The following is a 6,631-nucleotide window of genomic DNA, read 5'->3' as shown; positions in this document are numbered from 1 at the left end:
ACATACAATAACCACTTCAGTAGAGTCAGATGATCTCCTCAGTGTGAAGCCAAAGAAAGGTTCTGTACACAGTAGAATTAGTGCTACCCACAAGTTGGGGAACATAGTCCTGAATCAGGTACTGGAGGGGGTCAGAGGAGTCAGACAATGAATCTTTGCATTGAGCAGGCTCAGCAGCTGTTCTATTGCATTTTCATTTCAGATATTAGGAAAAAAAAAAAACAGGAAAACAAGTACGTCCCTTGGCTCCACGACAAGGCACTGTCCTTTCATCGATCCCTAATGCCTTATGCAGCAGGTATGCTAGTTATGGAAAGATACTTTGGTTTCTTCTTTTACAAAAGTAATTTCTCATGGAAGGATGATAAACGCAAGGATACATCCACCCAAAAATGGATGCTTTTATTACACTAAAAGAAGCCAGGAGGAAAGTGAAGTGTGGTTCATTTAAGCGTGATTTTCGTTTCTTCATTTAATTGGCATCATTGCTTAATATGCCACCTGCTCCCACCTGTGTTAAAAAGAAAACTGGGCCGCTTAATTTAGGATGCATCTCCTTGGCTGCATTTAGTGGCAAAAATATGTAATCACCTTGTGTATTTTCAGCATGTGAATTGAGATATTACCTTTCCCTTTTCGTCAAAGTCTGGTTTAAATCCTAGCTCATTTGTGAAGCTTTCATCAATACGAGCAATCCTAAGCAGCTCGTCTGTTTGTGAGTCCCTTCCCTTGTTTCTCTGTTCTCCTATCTGCGGAACCAACTACCCAGCCTACAAATATTGAGGTCCTGGGGCTTTAATGATAAATGAAAACACCAAAAACATGACTAGAACATAGATGAAACACTGAATAACTACATAAGTGAATTGTAATTGAAAGCAAAGAGTTGAGCTATGAAGAAAGCTCAACCAAGGTGGTGGATGGTATAAACACTTACAATAAATTAACTTGAATTTGGCTTGTTCAAACAGTCGGGACAGGGTGTTTAAACTAGATTACTAATGTACTAATTATAACAAAATTTACCTAGGGAGAAAACAAGAATTAGTGACTGCTTTGATACAAAAGAGACCCATTATTAGAGAACATTAGCATTTGTGTTAATTCATTTGTTTATAAAAAGGGCAAAAAAATCTCAAACTGCTCTGAAGGCTTTACACACGCCTACTACAAAGATTACAAAGGAACATTTTCCTAGAGACTGATTCATTACACGGGTCTGACATGAAGGTGACTATGTCTAGCAGTATAATACAGGGGGAAATGAAACACAATATTGTTTAGCAGACTAAAATTCGAGCCACACCTCTGGTGAATGTTAGCAGCATGGCTCCAAACCAGTATTTATCTTTTTTGAAGTAGAAGATTCAAAGCTGGGAAGTAGTATTAACCAGAATCCTGCTAGGTTGCTCAGAAAATTGAATGAGAAAATACATGAAAGTATTTCAAACAGAAGCACCATGTAGACCAGAATGAGGTGTGAAGTTATCTCTGGCATGGCTTCCCTCGGTTCCCTTCTTTGCCTGTGTATGTTCCTTTCATCACTACATGCTCTCTCATAATCTTACTCCTCAAAGGTTTTCCAATACTCTGGTCAATACAATAGTCTTTATTCACCATATAGTAACTTTTGTGAGATGTTTTATAATCATGCTTGTCGCTAACATCTAGAACCTTGATGAGTGTGATGACGTTGGCCTCTTTAAATTTCAGGTTAAAAGAATTATAAAAGAGAATTATCTACAACACCGTTGTGCTTGTGAAACTCAACGCTAGCCCTCACATTAAGAGTCTCTTCATAGGAGGTCTTGCCCAAATTTCTTTTTAGAGAACTGGGGACAAGGATGTTGCATCAAGATGAGGGTGGTTGGTTTGGAGATAAATGAGGTTGTTTCCTCCAGCAGCTCTAAGAGTCTCAAGTGAAGTCTAATATACAAAAATAATCTAGCTGAATGTTATCTTCCATATGTGCTGTGAAGGTTAGTTAACCATGATTGCTAAATAGAAAGCACTTACGATCACTTGGATAACAAATTTCCAAGGGTATCTATGAGAGTGTTTTCAAATGTGAATGGACTGGGATTATCAAGTTGAGTAAAAAGGAAGAAAATGGATAGAGCATCATGTCTTCATCTCTCTCCCATTTCTGACTGTGGACTCGGTGTCCCTGCATCACTTCTATAGCTGTGCCTTCCCTGATCTGATGCTCAGCACAGTCTACTGTCTGCTGAACCTATAAGTGTTATCCTGATCTAAAGCTACATGAGCAAAGCTTAAAAAAGTCTAATTCTACCTGAAAGTGTCAAGTAGGTGTTTTCAGAAAGAAATACATGATAAAATCAGTTTGGGAATTTGTATAAGATTTTATTAGTCTGTAATTTACTAGAAATACATGTAAATTAGGAACTAGATAATCTGGCTTTAATGTGAGAGCAAATGTGAGCATAGGCATGGGAATTTTGTAGGAAATCCACCCATGAGTATATAATAAACATTTTGAGGAGTGGAAATTAAATGTAAAAATTTGCTACAAAGGTATTGGAGGACTCTGTCACTAAAGAAGGTACATGTATTCAAATGATCAGTAGCCCTAGCACCCATTATCTTTTAATTATACCAGTACACATTCTTTGTACAAAGTAATAGGCTTAACGGTGTCATTCCAAACACCCGTATAATCTACTGTTATCATAAGCACTCTCTCTGTTACCTATGCCTTTCCAAACACTGGTATAATCTACTGTTACCATAAGCACTCTCTCTGTTACCTATGCCTTTCTAAAAATTTTTATTTATTTGGGGTGGGTGCATTACTGCATGTGAGTACACGTGCCTGAAGACCAGAGGTCTCTTCCAGTCATTCTTTACTTAATGTTTTTCTTTTTATTTAAAATTATTTTTCAAATAACACATTTGATATGACTTCCTCTTCCCAAACTCCTCCCAGATCTCTACCCACTCAACTTCCCTCTCTCTCTCTCTCTCTCTCTCTCTCTCTCTCTCTCTCTCTCTCTCTCTCATAGTGCCCCCAACTTATAAGTACAACAATAAAAACAAAACACACACAAGATCTGACCAAGTTCAAACCAAACAAAATCTCAGCAGGGAAATGGGGAATTGGACACAAAGTCCTACTCCTAACTAAGAAGCCATTTGCAATAGCTACCTGCTGGGAAAGAAAAAAAAACATTTTTTTTTCCAATAGAGCATCACTGGATATATCAACTACAATCTACAACAGACACCATGCCCAGGTGTAATTGTTCTGCACATTTTTTTTTTTTTTTGGAAATAAGTCTCTCACAGACTCTAGAGTTCATTTACTGAGCTCCCAGCTGGCCTGCAAACCTAAAGGATCCTCCTGTCTCTGTCTCCCAAGCACTAGGATTGGAGGTGCTCTCAAGCTCTCCTCGATTTCACACGGGCACGGGAGATCTGAATTCAGGGTGTTGTGTTTCTATGGTGAGCACTTTACCAAGTGTTCTTGCCACACCCCTTATGTCCCTCCCTCCTTCCTAAATTCCACTCCCTTCTGCACAGCGGGGTTGGGGTGGCAGTGAGCAGCAAAGGAAGCAGAACTGCTCAGAACCCAGTTCACCACAAGCTGGCTGGTGAGATAAAGCTGTGTGAGCAGGAGCACAGGAACCCACAAGCACAGCCACCTGCAGCCACCGCTGCTTAGCTGTCGCCACAGGGCGCATGCAAGAAAGCAGAACTAAAATCTTCTGATAGCATCCCACTTTCAAATCAAACCGGAAAGCAACTGGCAAGGTTGATCAATCTAGATCAAAGATTCCCATCACTAGCGATGGGCTGCAGAAGAGAAAACTCTGATATCGGGCGTTAGCATTTCTTCTCTTAAGACTCTCTTGCCCATCCTCCCTTACATCTTCCCCTATTTGCCTTTCAAAACCTATATAAAATGTTTATTCATAGTCTGAAAAACACCAACCTCTAAGTATTGAATAATTCTAACAGTCTTCTAAGATATTTATTTAGGTTTGTGAGGTTTCCTGCAGACTAAATCAGAACTTCACACAACGAGGAAAAGAAATGTTGATTCTAAAGCACAGAAAACAAAAACTCCAAAATCAAAATTGGGTTCTAATAAAATAATGCAGTACATTTGCTTAGCCCACTAATTTATAGGCCACTGAATTCTTGTCCTCACTTGACAAGAATTTGGGTGCACAAGATAGCTGTTGAGAAAGTATGAAATAATCATCTGTGTAGTCCTTCCTGACATACTCAAGTCGCCAGATAAAAATCTTAAATACACTAAAATGGAACCCAGGTCATTTTGATTTTCTTATTATAATATATAAACACTACCAGAATAAGAATGCAACAGTTCACATGCTCAATTAGGATAAACTACCATTAGCTTCATATAAGTCCTTTCATGAAAGTTGAGAAAACTAAGATTATGTAGAAATGGCTATCACAATCCTTTGTTATAGTGGCAATAAATATCTTGCCAAACCAAACTGAAAAAGAAGAGGAAGAGGAGAAAGGGGAACCTTATGCAATATTTAATATTTTAAAGCACAGTGATGGAGAGATAAACAGAAGGTGATAGAAAGATAAACAGACTGGTGGAGAGAGAAACAGACCATTAGCAGAGTGGCTCAAGACAAGGGAGGAGAGGTCAACTCAGGGTACAGGTACAGGGTGGGTGACAGGGAGGATGCCAACACTCCTCTGCCCTCCTGCAACCCGGCAGCAGCCTTAGGCAGCTCTGTGGAACTCATGCTCTGCGGCACTCTTTATAGGTGGCTTCTGTTTTGCTTTAGCTTCAGGACAATTTTATTAGAGAAAAGTTGTCCATGTTCATGAGTACCCACCAGGAGGGAGATGGAGAAAAAGTCACAACTCCTTAAAATTTTACATTTCATATTTTTTTAAAAAAATATGTTTATATCATCCCTCCTCCATTTTTCTCCCTCCAATCCCTTCCAGGTGCCCTTTCCTCAGTGCAACCCCTCTCAAGTGGAGGGCCTCCATTTCCTTTGATTAAACATGGAGTAGAAATAGAGACAATGTAAGAAAGGGCAAAGCACCCCCAAAGGTAGACGTGGGCTAGTGAGATAAGGAAGAGCCCAAAGTCTGCGTTTTCTTTTAATATAGTAGAATAAAACTAAATCTTTTAACACCAGCCAAAGGGTTGAGGAAATAGCTGCCTTGCAACTGTCTGATGGAGGACAGTATCTTAAATCCGTGCCAACACTTAGAGCTCCTAAAAGAATAGAAACCAAAGCAAAATGGCAAAGTTGTGTAAAGAAATGCTCACCAGAGAAAATACTCATGTATCAGATAAGCACACAAGGAACCTCTCAACAATCCTAGTCACCAGGGAAATATAATTTCAGACAAGTTAGCACTTGCATGACTTCTTGAATGGACCCCGTCCAAATCGCTACATAGTCAGGTTTGGCAAGGCTGATGAACTGATCTCATGTAGACATTGGTGGGATGCACAAACGGTACATCACTTTTGAGAGGGAGTTGGTACTTCCCTTTATAGCTTCCTATAAAGTTTAACATATATTTACTAGAAGATGCAATAAAATGTTTACCAAAAACAGACAAATAAAAAAAAAAAGATGTCCATACATTGTATGTGAATACATTTAGATGCTTGATTGGAAGAAGTCAAATATTTAAAATGTCTCAAATTACTGTATTCATGCAATTTATGTTGCTTTAGCATGATACCTGATGCCGGGTACTTTTTCTGAAAAGTTATTTTAGCTCAGAGTACTGGAAGCTGAAAGTCTGAGATGGAGGGGATCCCATCTATTTAGCTTCTGGTGACCCCTTCTGGTTGCAGCATAGAGTGGATGAAAAGCACGTGTAGATGGGACAAGCTCGAGAGGCAGCCTTGCTCTGTAACAACTTAGTCTCCCATAAAGTAATTCACTTCAGGAAGCCATCCCAAGCCACTGTGAGGCAGTGCCCCTCCCCTCTGACCTAATTATCTCGTGCTAAGGTCTGTTTTATAGTATCTACTTCCTTCATACCACCATGCAGTCTCTAGTACATGACCTTCAGAGGACAGCTGCTCAGACCTCAGCATCCACCACTTGCTCAGTGGACTGGAAAGCTGTGTCACCTCCGAAAAACAGAACGAACCACGGACTGAAATAGAATAGCATAGAGAAACTCCAGCATGTCGTGAGAAGTGAAGAGAATGTCTTCTAACCTGTGCATGACCTCCTGCAACATTTCCAAACTTTTTGGTTGCTCTGGGCTTCATCTAATTAGAGCTAGATGAAGAAATATCTCTATTTTACTTTGTTTTTGGTCAAGTTTGTTTTTGGCCCCACAGAGTTCACCCCAAGAATGGAATCAAAGATTAGACTTCAATTATGAATTTTTGCACTAGAGAAGAAACACAATTAGTTTCAGGTAGAGGTCACCACTCAATGTTTTCCCTTCAGAAAATAGGACTAGGTGACACAGCTCTGAATATTTACCTCCTCAGGAGAATACAAACTCAAAATCAGATAGCAGGACTTCAGATTCAGATATTTGGGTTTACTGCTGGCTGTTGTTTAAAAGTCAAATCATTCTTCCGGGAAAAAATACTGTGCAAAAATATCTGAATGTATGTTAGGTTTTTAGACTATGC

Source organism: Microtus ochrogaster, chromosome 19 (genome assembly GCF_000317375.1).
Source record: "Microtus ochrogaster isolate Prairie Vole_2 chromosome 19, MicOch1.0, whole genome shotgun sequence".
In the NCBI taxonomy this organism is placed as follows: domain Eukaryota; kingdom Metazoa; phylum Chordata; class Mammalia; order Rodentia; family Cricetidae; genus Microtus; species Microtus ochrogaster.
The sequence above is the reverse complement of the archived record's forward strand: the minus strand, read 5'-3'. Positions refer to the sequence as shown.